This window comes from Drosophila takahashii, unplaced genomic scaffold (genome assembly GCF_030179915.1).
Source record: "Drosophila takahashii strain IR98-3 E-12201 unplaced genomic scaffold, DtakHiC1v2 scaffold_39, whole genome shotgun sequence".
Classification (NCBI taxonomy): Eukaryota; Metazoa; Arthropoda; class Insecta; order Diptera; family Drosophilidae; genus Drosophila; species Drosophila takahashii.
The window spans coordinates 35861-50663 of NW_027221717.1; the positions used below are offsets into that span (position 1 = coordinate 35861).

General features: G+C 36.2%; 1 long non-coding RNA gene across 1 annotated transcript; it reads right to left on the reverse strand.

Annotated features, from left to right (window-relative positions):
* Nucleotides 1-3174: 3174 nt before the first annotated feature.
* Nucleotides 3175-4461, reverse strand: LOC138914585 (uncharacterized). Its single transcript, XR_011420422.1, has 3 exons — nt 4120-4461; nt 3838-4053; nt 3175-3774 (listed from the first exon to the last, which is right to left on the reverse strand). It is a non-coding gene; the product is annotated as an uncharacterized lncRNA (long non-coding RNA).
* Between the last annotated feature and the right edge of the window lie 10342 nt (nt 4462-14803).

A 14803-nucleotide genomic window follows, 5' to 3' on the forward strand; every position in this document is an offset into this window, starting at 1 on the left:
GTACGGTTGGTCGAACAGGATTATATTCACAAAAGGTCGTATGTCGTTAACATTTTGGGTTATGCTTGATATCGTGTAACTGTGGTACCTACGCTTTGATTTCCAAAATTTGCGTAACCTTATCGCTGCGCGACTTATGTTATCCTTTTCTACAACGCCATCAAATATTCTCCTCCTAGTCTTTTTATATTCTTTGAGTCGAATATGGTATGGTTTGAAATGTCGAGTATCGGAAAGGTCAGGTATTTTAATTGATCTGTCAGGGTTGGTTGTACAATCTGGTAGTTTAGAAATTTCGACATCCGAGTTTACATTCGGGCATCCGCTCTCGGACTGACACGGGTGTCCGGTTTTGAGTTTCCCGATTTTGGAGAACATTTTGGACAAGAAGGTTTATAGGTATCCGGAGCTCTGCACCCGTAGCAAAATACGCGGCGTGGTTGGAAGCACTCCTTGTATCGATGACCTACAGAATCACAATTCCAACACTTCACCTGATTGTCATTGCGAATTGCGAAAATCGGTGAATCACTTTCCTGAGTATTCTCCTCAGTTTCGTCATCTACATTTATCTCGTTTACGGTTCGCCTTGGTGCTGAGTGACGCGCATTGTTTCTCACTCTTAAATTATTAAAGAAGTCTTCATGGCGATGACATTGTCTACGTAACGACGCTATGGTGGGTGTATCTATATGTAATAATTCATGACCTAGATCTGATCTCAAATTATTTCGAACGGCCTGAACCAATTCTGAGTCTGACATAGGTTCCGATAGTGCATCTGCAATGGCCAAGATAGAGTCGAGGAAATCGTCAAAACATTCATTAATTCCCTGCTTTCTTCTTCGCATCGCATCTCTTATGTCTTGGTCGGACTTCTGATCTTTATATCTTTCCCTCAAACGTGCACACAGTTGAGACCAATTCATTTGCTCAGACACTCTATGGCATCGCCAATAAAAGGTCAAAGCTGGGCCTACAAACAAAAGATTTGCGTACTGATATAATAAATCAAAGTTTCCATTCAAGGCTTGACGAGTCAATGAATTTACACGATATATGAAATCTTCAATGAAAATATCTTTAGGTGAACCGGAAAACTTTAAGTTCTAGTGAGCAATTAAACTTGAAATTCGATCAGGTCGATCGACGTGATCTTCGCGACGGGACTCTCCTGAACGGTTATTAACCATATTTGGGTAAGCGGAAAAGCTATTCTCGAAAGTCTGCCTTGGCAGTTGCTCTGCTGACGCATCCCATTCGAGTGAATGCCTACGAGAAGACGGTACATTAAGATTTTGCATTGCCGAGTTGATTTGATCAGTTAAGGTTGCCGTTATTCGGGTTTGGTACGATTCTAAGGCATTTGTTATAAGTTCGTGAATTCTCCCTTCTGAAATGTTACTTGCTCTTTGGGTGCCTGCAGAACGTAGTGAACGCGGTATTTGTGAACTAACATTGGATGCTGTCGTTGCTGATCGTGTACTAGGTCTAGTATTCGGGCGAGTTCTTGGAACAGTGCCTGTTCGTGCGTTCGAACTGGCTTCGTTTTGGGGTCTGGGAATCTCTAAGTTGGCGTTTTGAGATACGCTTTCAAGATTAGCGATCTGAGAAGGTAAGCATGGCTGTCGACAATTTGGGCATGTTTCGTTTTGCTGTAACCAGGCATGTAGGCAACCGCGATGAAAACGATGACCGCAAGTGGTTTCGACACTTTCTGTATCTGCACTGGAGTCATTGCATATTGTGCATTGCAAGGACTCAGCTGGCAATCTCTGATTAATTTCGGGACTTCTCCTGACCGACATGATTTAGTTTTCTATAATCAACAAGAACGATAACAGTATAATTCGGTAGTGCGGTACGGGAATGATACGATAGAGCGGTACGACAAGTTTACGGTATCGATAAGAATGAAATTAAAATCTGATTAATTGGGACTTATTCTTTGTTAAATCGGTTTCATTTATACAATTAAATGAGTTTTGATCGGTATCTTCTTCTTTTGGTTCTATTGTACTTTAAGATTGATTTGCTCGATGCACTGAATGAAAGAGTATACTGCTGGAACCTTCCAGCCAGAATAGTTCTCAATTTCTTCTTGCAACTTGACTGTAGATTATGTTTCGAAATGAAAGGAAAGTTATTAAGGAAAGAGGTATTGTTGAGCTTGCCAACAAATACAATTCTCAAATTCCCTTTGACTTTTGGTATTGAGTTATTTGAGACTATAAAAAGGAGGTAGTGTTGAACTTTTCCAACCGCTACAAATCTCGACTTTCTTACTCCTGAATTAAAATGGATTAGGAGGTTAATCCTCTGATTCGTTAGATTATCTACTGGTCTGGTTCTGAAATATATCCTAGACACACAGCAATTCCTAGTAGATTATAAAACGATGTTTCTGAAACTATTGTGTCGGATGACTGGAAATGGATTTTTCGGAATGTTGGTTGGGAAAGCATGGGCCAAACAATATTTAGATTTTCTTGCTTTTGCTTAGTTGTTATTGCAGTTGCTGTTGCAGCGGCCCCACGTTGGGCGCCATTTATTCTGTGACGACCACGGTGAAGTGGATGCTATTTGGTTGCATACTCTGCCTACGGGATCGGCCTAGCTCAGGGAGGAGACAAGGGGGTCGGTTACTTCCTAAACAGCATCACCGCCACACAATAAAACTTGTAGACAGAGTTGGGGAGGTTTAAAGGAAGGACGCAGTCAATCCGAATGGATGTAGGAGAAGATATTGATCGGTTAACCCGGTTGTTGAAGAACTGAGATGGTAATGTTCTTCGGCTTGGCCCACCCTACCTGTAAGGACACATTAATGTTGAACGCCCTTACCCTTTACAATGAAAACCGCTTAACTCAGATGCCCATGTTACCGGTTTTACTTCATTTCAGTTACTTTTAAACTTCATATAAATTCAAATAAACTCGAACTTCAAATACATGATTCTCCATTGCAAATTCCAAGACTCGCGAAACAATTTACTATCATTTACGAAAGCGAAGCGGTAATTAGCGGTAATTTGACCTGTCAGCACATTTATAAACTAAATGGGGAGGGTTTTATATTCTTTCACATCTTACATTTGGGTTGGTTTACACCATGCGTTATATATATATAGATTTATATCAAAGACAGTGTATTTACTCACGACCACTCCCTCGAAGTCCGCAGGCCTGTTGACTGTAGTGCTAGGATGAGGTGATATTTGTTGATATGTGTTGATAAATTTAATTTAGCATAGCTGTCTTGATATGTGTAGGTACTAAATGTCACCAAATGAGAAAAGGAAAGAATATGAGTATGCGGTCAAATCAGATTATGAAAAGAATTTACTCTAAATTACTTAAAATTATTTCAAGAAATTAAATATAACCGCAACTAGGCGGGACGCAGCAGGCGGCGTTTCCTGTGGCCGTGAATTGTTCAAATTTGGGTAAATACTCCTACGCGCCACGTTCCCGCGGATCGCTGAAGTCGGAACAGGGTCGAAATAGCCAGAGATAGCTGCTGCCTCGCTGTACACAACCGAGCCAAAGTGAGCTTATGTGCACGAGGGTTGTCGATGGGAGGTTATGTTGCGCACGATCCTATGGGAGGTTATGTGCAGCACGATTATCCACTGAGAGGTTATGTTGCGGTCCAATGCGACTCCCTTGCGTTCGTCAGCGCTCCGGATCAAGCGCTGCCCCAATCACGCACAATTTGCCGGTTAACTTGAGCAAGTTGGCTCCTTGCACGTTTAGGGGCTGATCCAGAGGTAACTAGGTGGGGGACGGAAGAGTTAGATCGAAACTAAACTGGTGCACATGCTTGGCTGCAACTACCTTGAAATATATATCCACAGAGAAGGATGCTTTTGGGCATAGCCTGACACTTTTTGGTTTCAATACTTTAGCTGGCTGAGATCCGCCGTTGAAGGGGACACTTCAGCAGCGCTGTGTAGGGAGCGCCACGTGGAATCCGCGGCTTGTCAAAATTTGGGTTGCGAACTGCCAATACACAGTCTGCCGAGACCTTGGTCTGGCGCTGCCGGTTGATGGCTGGAATTTACGCAAGACGATTTACGCAAGACGATCGATCTTGCGTTTGCAGTTATTTCTGCTCACCTAGCGGTTTCCACACACACGCGTGCTGTTGATCGTAACTTTTCAGCGCTTGCGGGTATTGCGAAATCCCTTTTGAACACGGATGAATCGATTGCCTTTACTACAGGACTTGAGCGCGTGGTATAAGTAGCACACGCGTGGACTTTTAAACTTTTCGCTGAAACTATGCGTACGTTTGCTTGGCTGAACGAAATGTAAAAGAACGCTTTGGTTGAGCGGAAATATTGTCTTGCCAGTTTACAAGGTTGCCAGATCTACGGTTGGCATATGTCAAGGTCAGCGTAGCCAGATCATGGGTCAAGGGAACTATCGCTGTTAAGGTTAACAGCACTCTCCGTTCTGTTATGGGCAAGTCTGTTGTTGGCGACTGTTACGTTTAAATTTTGGGACAACAAAATTCGTACCCTCACAATGGTAACGGATGAAAATGAAAAGACAAGTAGCTAAGACGGCCAATAACTTTTGATTGGAATGTCCGATTTAAGCCATACTTTCTGAGTTTATAGGTCTTGATGATTAGAACAAAGTTGCCATACAATCCTTCTTTCTATCTCTTGTAGTTTTTTCAAAACCGTCTTATATCTGAAAATAATGGAAAAACATGGTAACGGATGAAAATGAAAAGACAAGTAGGTAAGACGGCCAATAACTTTTGATTGGAATGTCCGATTTAAGCCATAATTGCTGAGTTTATAGGTCTTGATGAGTAGAACAAAGTTGCCATACAATCCTTCTTTCTATCTCTTGTATTTTTTTCAAAACCGTCTTATATCTGAAAATAATGGAAAAAGGTGGTAACGGATGAAAATGGTGGGACAAGTAGGTAAGACGGCCAATAACTTTTGATTGGAATTTGCGATTTAAGCCATAATTGCTGAGTTTATAGGTCTTGATGAGTAGAACAAAGTTGCCATACAATCCTTCTTTCTTTCAAAACCGTCTTATATCTGAAAATATAGGAAAAACATGGTAACGGATGAAAATGAAAAGACAAGTAGCTAGGACGGCCAATAACTTTTGATTGGAATGTCCGATTTAAGCCATACTTTCTGAGTTTATAGGTCTTGATTAGTAGAACAAAGTTGCCATACAATCCTTCTTTCTATCTCTTGTAGTTTTTTCAAAGCCGTCTTATATCTGAAAATAATGGAAAAACATGGTAACGGATGAAAATGAAAAGACAAGTAGCTAAGACGGCCAATAACTTTTGATTGGAGTTTTTTCAAAACCATCTTATATCTGAAAATATAGGAAAAACATGGTAACGGATGAAAATGAAAAGACAAGTAGCTAAGACGGCCAATAACTTTTGATTGGAATGTCCGATTTAAGCCATACTTTCTGAGTTTATAGGTCTTGATGAGTAGAACAAAGTTGCCATAAAATCCTTCTTTCTATCTCTTGTGGTTTTTTCAAAACCGTCTTATATCTGAAAATAAAGGAAAAACATGGTAACGGATGAAAATTAAAAGTCAAGTAGCTAAGACGGCCAATAACTTTTTATTGGAATGTCCGATTTAGGCTATGCTTTCTGAGTTTATAGGTCTTGATGAGTAGAACAAAGTTGCCATACAATCCTTCTTTCTATCTCTTGTAGTTTTTTCAAAACCGTTTTATATCTGAAAATAAAGGAAAAACATGGTAACGGATGAAAATTAAAAGTCAAGTAGCTAAGACGGCCAATAACTTTTGATTGGAATGTGCGATTTAAGCTATACTTTCTGAGTTTATAGGTCTTGATGAGTAGAACAAAGTTGCCATACAATCCTTCTTTCTATCAATTGTAGTTTTTTCAAAACCGTCTTATATCTGAAAATAATGGAAAAACATGGTAACGGATGAAAATTTAAAGTCAAGTAGCTAAGACGGCCAATAACTTTTGATTGGAATGTCCGATTTAGGCTATACTTTCTGAGTTTATAGGTCTTGATGAGTAGAACAAAGTTGCCATACAATCCTTCTTTCTATCTCTTGTAGTTTTTTTCAAAACCGTCTTATATCTGAAAATAATGGAAAAAGATGGTAACGGATAAAATGGTGGGACAAGTAGGTAAGACGGCCAATAACTTTTGATTGGAATGTCCGATTTAAGCCATAATTGCTGAGTTTATAGGTCTTGATGAGTAGAACAAAGTTGCCATACAATCCTTCTTTCTTTCAAAACCGTCTTATATCTGAAAATATAGGAAAAACATGGTAACGGATGAAAATGAAAAGACAAGTAGCTAAGACGGCCAATAACTTTTGATTGGAATGTCCGATTTAAGCCATACTTTCTGAGTTTATAGGTCTTGATGAGTAGAACAAAGTTGCCATACAATCCTTCTTTCTATCTCTTATAGTTTTTTCAAAACCGTCTTATATCTGAAAATAATGGAAAAACATGGTAACGGATGAAAATGAAAAGACAAGTAGGTAAGACGGCCAATAACTTTTGATTGGAATGTCCGATTTAAGCCATAATTGCTGAGTTTATAGGTCTTGATGAGTAGAACAAAGTTGCCATACAATCCTTCTTTCTATCTCTTGTGGTTTTTTCAAAACCGTCTTATATCTGAAAATAATGGAAAAAGATGGTAACGGATGAAAATGGTGGGACAAGTAGGTAAGACGGCCAATAACTTTTGATTGGAATTTGCGATTTAAGTCATAATTGCTGAGTTTATAGGTCTTGATGAGTAGAACAAAGTTGCCATACAATCCTTCTTTCTTTCAAAACCGTCTTATATCTGAAAATATAGGAAAAACATGGTAACGGATGAAAATGAAAAGACAAGTAGCTAGGACGGCCAATAACTTTTGATTGGAATGTCCGATTTAAGCCATACTTTCTGAGTTTATAGGTCTTGATTAGTAGAACAAAGTTGCCATACAATCCTTCTTTCTATCTCTTGTAGTTTTTTCAAAGCCGTCTTATATCTGAAAATAATGGAAAAACATGGTAACGGATGAAAATGAAAAGACAAGTAGCTAAGACGGCCAATAACTTTTGATTGGAGTTTTTTCAAAACCATCTTATATCTGAAAATATAAGAAAAACATGGTAACGGATGAAAATGAAAAGACAAGTAGCTAAGACGGCCAATAACTTTTGATTGGAATTATATCTGAAAATAATGGAAAAACATGGTAACGGATGAAAATGAAAAGACAAGTAGCTAAGACGGCCAATAACTTTTGATTGGAGTTTTTTCAAAACCATCTTATATCTGAAAATATAGGAAAAACATGGTAACGGATGAAAATGAAAAGACAAGTAGCTAAGACGGCCAATAACTTTTGATTGGAATGTCCGATTTAAGCCATACTTTCTGAGTTTATAGGTCTTGATGATTAGAACAAAGTTGCCATAAAATCCTTCTTTCTATCTCTTGTAGTTTTTTCAAAACCGTCTTATATCTGAAAATAAAGGAAAAACATGGTAACGGATGAAAATTAAAAGTCAAGTAGCTAAGACGGCCAATAACTTTTTATTGAAATGTCCGATTTAGGCTATACTTTCTGAGTTTATAGGTCTTGATGAGTAGAACAAAGTTGCCATACAATCCTTCCTTCTATCTCTTGTAGTTTTTTCAAAACCGTCTTATATCTGAAAATAATGGAAAAACATGGTAACGGATGAAAATGAAAAGACAAGTAGCTAAGACGGCCAATAACTTTTGATTGGAATGTCCGATTTAAGCCATACTTTCTGAGTTTATAGGTCTTGATGAGTAGAACAAAGTTGCCATACAAACCTTATTTCTATCTCTTGTAGTTTTTTAAAACCGTCTTGTATCTGAAAATATAGGAAAAACATGGTAACGGATGAAAATTTAAAGTCAAGTAGCTAAGACGGCCAATAACTTTTGATTGGAATGTCCGATTTAGGCTATACTTTCTGAGTTTATAGGTCTTGATGAGTAGAACAAAGTTGCCATACAATCCTTCTTTCTATCTCTTGTAGTTTTTTCAAAACCGTCTTATATCTGAAAATAATGGAAAAAGATGGTAACGGATAAAAATGGTGGGACAAGTAGGTAAGACGGCCAATAACTTTTGATTGGAATGTCCGATTTAAGCCATAATTGCTGAGTTTATAGGTCTTGATGAGTAGAACAAAGTTGCCATACAATCCTTCTTTCTTTCAAAACCGTCTTATATCTGAAAATATAGGAAAAACATGGTAACGGATGAAAATGAAAAGACAAGTAGCTAAGACGGCCAATAACTTTTGATTGGAATGTCCGATTTAAGCCATACTTTCTGAGTTTATAGGTCTTGATGAGTAGAACAAAGTTGCCATACAATCCTTCTTTCTATCTCTTATAGTTTTTTCAAAACCGTCTTATATCTGAAAATAATGGAAAAACATGGTAACGGATGAAAATGAAAAGACAAGTAGGTAAGACGGCCAATAACTTTTGATTGGAATGTCCGATTTAAGCCATAATTGCTGAGTTTATAGGTCTTGATGAGTAGAACAAAGTTGCCATACAATCCTTCTTTCTATCTCTTGTGGTTTTTTCAAAACCGTCTTATATCTGAAAATAATGGAAAAAGATGGTAACGGATGAAAATGGTGGGACAAGTAGGTAAGACGGCCAATAACTTTTGATTGGAATTTGCGATTTAAGTCATAATTGCTGAGTTTATAGGTCTTGATGAGTAGAACAAAGTTGCCATACAATCCTTCTTTCTATCTCTTGTAGTTTTTTCAAAACCGTTTTATATCTGAAAATAAAGGAAAAACATGGTAACGGATGAAAATTAAAAGTCAAGTAGCTAAGACGGCCAATAACTTTTGATTGGAATGTGCGATTTAAGCTATACTTTCTGAGTTTATAGGTCTTGATGAGTAGAACAAAGTTGCCATACAATCCTTCTTTCTATCAATTGTAGTTTTTTCAAAACCGTCTTATATCTGAAAATAATGGAAAAACATGGTAACGGATGAAAATTTAAAGTCAAGTAGCTAAGACGGCCAATAACTTTTGATTGGAATGTCCGATTTAGGCTATACTTTCTGAGTTTATAGGTCTTGATGAGTAGAACAAAGTTGCCATACAATCCTTCTTTCTATCTCTTGTAGTTTTTTCAAAACCGTCTTATATCTGAAAATAATGGAAAAAGATGGTAACGGATAAAAATGGTGGGACAAGTAGGTAAGACGGCCAATAACTTTTGATTGGAATGTCCGATTTAAGCCATAATTGCTGAGTTTATAGGTCTTGATGAGTAGAACAAAGTTGCCATACAATCCTTCTTTCTTTCAAAACCGTCTTATATCTGAAAATATAGGAAAAACATGGTAACGGATGAAAATGAAAAGACAAGTAGCTAAGACGGCCAATAACTTTTGATTGGAATGTCCGATTTAAGCCATACTTTCTGAGTTTATAGGTCTTGATGAGTAGAACAAAGTTGCCATACAATCCTTCTTTCTATCTCTTATAGTTTTTTCAAAACCGTCTTATATCTGAAAATAATGGAAAAACATGGTAACGGATGAAAATGAAAAGACAAGTAGGTAAGACGGCCAATAACTTTTGATTGGAATGTCCGATTTAAGCCATAATTGCTGAGTTTATAGGTCTTGATGAGTAGAACAAAGTTGCCATACAATCCTTCTTTCTACCTCTTGTGGTTTTTTCAAAACCGTCTTATATCTGAAAATAATGGAAAAAGATGGTAACGGATGAAAATGGTGGGACAAGTAGGTAAGACGGCCAATAACTTTTGATTGGAATTTGCGATTTAAGTCATAATTGCTGAGTTTATAGGTCTTGATGAGTAGAACAAAGTTGCCATACAATCCTTCTTTCTTTCAAAACCGTCTTATATCTGAAAATATAGGAAAAACATGGTAACGGATGAAAATGAAAAGACAAGTAGCTAGGACGGCCAATAACTTTTGATTGGAATGTCCGATTTAAGCCATACTTTCTGAGTTTATAGGTCTTGATGAGTAGAACAAAGTTGCCATACAATCCTTCTTTCTATCTCTTATAGTTTTTTCAAAACCGTCTTATATCTGAAAATAATGGAAAAACATGGTAACGGATGAAAATTTAAAGTCAAGTAGCTAAGACGGCCAATAACTTTTGATTGGAATGTCCGATTTAGGCTATACTTTCTGAGTTTATAGGTCTTGATGAGTAGAACAAAGTTGCCATACAATCCTTCTTTCTATCTCTTGTAGTTTTTTCAAAACCGTCTTATATCTGAAAATAATGGAAAAAGATGGTAACGGATAAAAATGGTGGGACAAGTAGGTAAGACGGCCAATAACTTTTGATTGGAATGTCCGATTTAAGCCATAATTGCTGAGTTTATAGGTCTTGATGAGTAGAACAAAGTTGCCATACAATCCTTCTTTCTTTCAAAACCGTCTTATATCTGAAAATATAGGAAAAACATGGTAACGGATGAAAATGAAAAGACAAGTAGCTAAGACGGCCAATAACTTTTGATTGGAATGTCCGATTTAAGCCATACTTTCTGAGTTTATAGGTCTTGATGAGTAGAACAAAGTTGCCATACAATCCTTCTTTCTATCTCTTATAGTTTTTTCAAAACCGTCTTATATCTGAAAATAATGGAAAAACATGGTAACGGATGAAAATGAAAAGACAAGTAGGTAAGACGGCCAATAACTTTTGATTGGAATGTCCGATTTAAGCCATAATTGCTGAGTTTATAGGTCTTGATGAGTAGAACAAAGTTGCCATACAATCCTTCTTTCTATCTCTTGTGGTTTTTTCAAAACCGTCTTATATCTGAAAATAATGGAAAAAGATGGTAACGGATGAAAATGGTGGGACAAGTAGGTAAGACGGCCAATAACTTTTGATTGGAATTTGCGATTTAAGTCATAATTGCTGAGTTTATAGGTCTTGATGAGTAGAACAAAGTTGCCATACAATCCTTCTTTCTTTCAAAACCGTCTTATATCTGAAAATATAGGAAAAACATGGTAACGGATGAAAATGAAAAGACAAGTAGCTAGGACGGCCAATAACTTTTGATTGGAATGTCCGATTTAAGCCATACTTTCTGAGTTTATAGGTCTTGATTAGTAGAACAAAGTTGCCATACAATCCTTCTTTCTATCTCTTGTAGTTTTTTCAAAGCCGTCTTATATCTGAAAATAATGGAAAAACATGGTAACGGATGAAAATGAAAAGACAAGTAGCTAAGACGGCCAATAACTTTTGATTGGAGTTTTTTCAAAACCATCTTATATCTGAAAATATAGGAAAAACATGGTAACGGATGAAAATGAAAAGACAAGTAGCTAAGACGGCCAATAACTTTTGATTGGAATTATATCTGAAAATAATGGAAAAACATGGTAACGGATGAAAATGAAAAGACAAGTAGCTAAGACGGCCAATAACTTTTGATTGGAGTTTTTTCAAAACCATCTTATATCTGAAAATATAGGAAAAACATGGTAACGGATGAAAATGAAAAGACAAGTAGCTAAGACGGCCAATAACTTTTGATTGGAATGTCCGATTTAAGCCATACTTTCTGAGTTTATAGGTCTTGATGATTAGAACAAAGTTGCCATAAAATCCTTCTTTCTATCTCTTGTAGTTTTTTCAAAACCGTCTTATATCTGAAAATAAAGGAAAAACATGGTAACGGATGAAAATTAAAAGTCAAGTAGCTAAGACGGCCAATAACTTTTTATTGGAATGTCCGATTTAGGCTATACTTTCTGAGTTTATAGGTCTTGATGAGTAGAACAAAGTTGCCATACAATCCTTCTTTCTATCTCTTGTAGTTTTTTCAAAACCGTCTTATATCTGAAAATAATGGAAAAACATGGTAACGGATGAAAATGAAAAGACAAGTAGCTAAGACGGCCAATAACTTTTGATTGGAATGTCCGATTTAAGCCATACTTTCTGAGTTTATAGGTCTTGATGAGTAGAACAAAGTTGCCATACAAACCTTATTTCTATCTCTTGTAGTTTTTTAAAACCGTCTTGTATCTGAAAATATAGGAAAAACATGGTAACGGATGAAAATTAAAAGTCAAGTAGCTAAGACGGCCAATAACTTTTGATTGGAATGTCCGATTTAAGCCATACTTTCTGAGTTTATAGGTCTTGATGAGTAGAACAAAGTTGCCATACAATCCTTCTTTCTATCTCTTGTAGTTTTTTCAAAACTGTCTTATATCTGAAAATAAAGGAAAACATGGTAACTGATGAAAATGGTTGGACAAGTAGCTAGGACGGCCAATAACTTTTGATTGGAATGTCCGATTTAAGCCATACTTTCTGAGTTTATAGGTCTTGATTAGTAGAACAAAGTTGCCATACAATCCTTCTTTCTATCTCTTGTAGTTTTTTCAAAGCCGTCTTATATCTGAAAATAATGGAAAAACATGGTAACGGATGAAAATGAAAAGACAAGTAGCTAAGACGGCCAATAACTTTTGATTGGAGTTTTTTCAAAACCATCTTATATCTGAAAATATAGGAAAAACATGGTAACGGATGAAAATGAAAAGACAAGTAGCTAAGACGGCCAATAACTTTTGATTGGAATTATATCTGAAAATAATGGAAAAACATGGTAACGGATGAAAATGAAAAGACAAGTAGCTAAGACGGCCAATAACTTTTGATTGGAGTTTTTTCAAAACCATCTTATATCTGAAAATATAGGAAAAACATGGTAACGGATGAAAATGAAAAGACAAGTAGCTAAGACGGCCAATAACTTTTGATTGGAATGTCCGATTTAAGCCATACTTTCTGAGTTTATAGGTCTTGATGATTAGAACAAAGTTGCCATAAAATCCTTCTTTCTATCTCTTGTAGTTTTTTCAAAACCGTCTTATATCTGAAAATAAAGGAAAAACATGGTAACGGATGAAAATTAAAAGTCAAGTAGCTAAGACGGCCAATAACTTTTTATTGGAATGTCCGATTTAGGCTATACTTTCTGAGTTTATAGGTCTTGATGAGTAGAACAAAGTTGCCATACAATCCTTCTTTCTATCTCTTGTAGTTTTTTCAAAACCGTCTTATATCTGAAAATAATGGAAAAACATGGTAACGGATGAAAATGAAAAGACAAGTAGCTAAGACGGCCAATAACTTTTGATTGGAATGTCCGATTTAAGCCATACTTTCTGAGTTTATAGGTCTTGATGAGTAGAACAAAGTTGCCATACAAACCTTATTTCTATCTCTTGTAGTTTTTTAAAACCGTCTTGTATCTGAAAATATAGGAAAAACATGGTAACGGATGAAAATTAAAAGTCAAGTAGCTAAGACGGCCAATAACTTTTGATTGGAATGTCCGATTTAGGCTATACTTTCTGAGTTTATAGGTCTTGATGAGTAGAACAAAGTTGCCATACAATCCTTCTTTCTATCTCTTGTAGTTTTTTCAAAACCGTCTTATATCTGAAAATAATGGAAAAACATGGTAACGGATGAAAATGAAAAGACAAGTAGCTAAGACGGCCAATAACTTTTGATTGGAATGTCCGATTTAAGCCATACTTTCTGAGTTTATAGGTCTTGATGAGTAGAACAAAGTTGCCATACAAACCTTATTTCTATCTCTTGTAGTTTTTTAAAACCGTCTTGTATCTGAAAATATAGGAAAAACATGGTAACGGATGAAAATTAAAAGTCAAGTAGCTAAGACGGCCAATAACTTTTGATTGGAATGTCCGATTTAAGCCATACTTTCTGAGTTTATAGGTCTTGATGAGTAGAACAAAGTTGCCATACAATCCTTCTTTCTATCTCTTGTAGTTTTTTCAAAACTGTCTTATATCTGAAAATAAAGGAAAACATGGTAACTGATGAAAATGGTTGGACAAGTAGCTAGGACGGCCAATAACTTTTGATTGGAATGTCCGATTTAAGCCATACTTTCTGAGTTTATAGGTCTTGATTAGTAGAACAAAGTTGCCATACAATCCTTCTTTCTATCTCTTGTAGTTTTTTCAAAGCCGTCTTATATCTGAAAATAATGGAAAAACATGGTAACGGATGAAAATGGAAAGACAAGTAGCTAAGACGGCCAATAACTTTTGATTGGAGTTTTTTCAAAACCATCTTATATCTGAAAATATAGGAAAAACATGGTAACGGATGAAAATGAAAAGACAAGTAGCTAAGACGGCCAATAACTTTTGATTGGAATTATATCTGAAAATAATGGAAAAACATGGTAACGGATGAAAATGAAAAGACAAGTAGCTAAGACGGCCAATAACTTTTGATTGGAGTTTTTTCAAAACCATCTTATATCTGAAAATATAGGAAAAACATGGTAACGGATGAAAATGAAAAGACAAGTAGCTAAGACGGCCAATAACTTTTGATTGGAATGTCCGATTTAAGCCATACTTTCTGAGTTTATAGGTCTTGATGATTAGAACAAAGTTGCCATAAAATCCTTCTTTCTATCTCTTGTAGTTTTTTCAAAACCGTCTTATATCTGAAAATAAAGGAAAAACATGGTAACGGATGAAAATTAAAAGTCAAGTAGCTAAGACGGCCAATAACTTTTTATTGGAATGTCCGATTTAGGCTATACTTTCTGAGTTTATAGGTCTTGATGAGTAGAACAAAGTTGCCATACAATCCTTCTTTCTATCTCTTGTAGTTTTTTCAAAACCGTCTTATATCTGAAAATAATGGAAAAACATGGTAACGGATGAAAA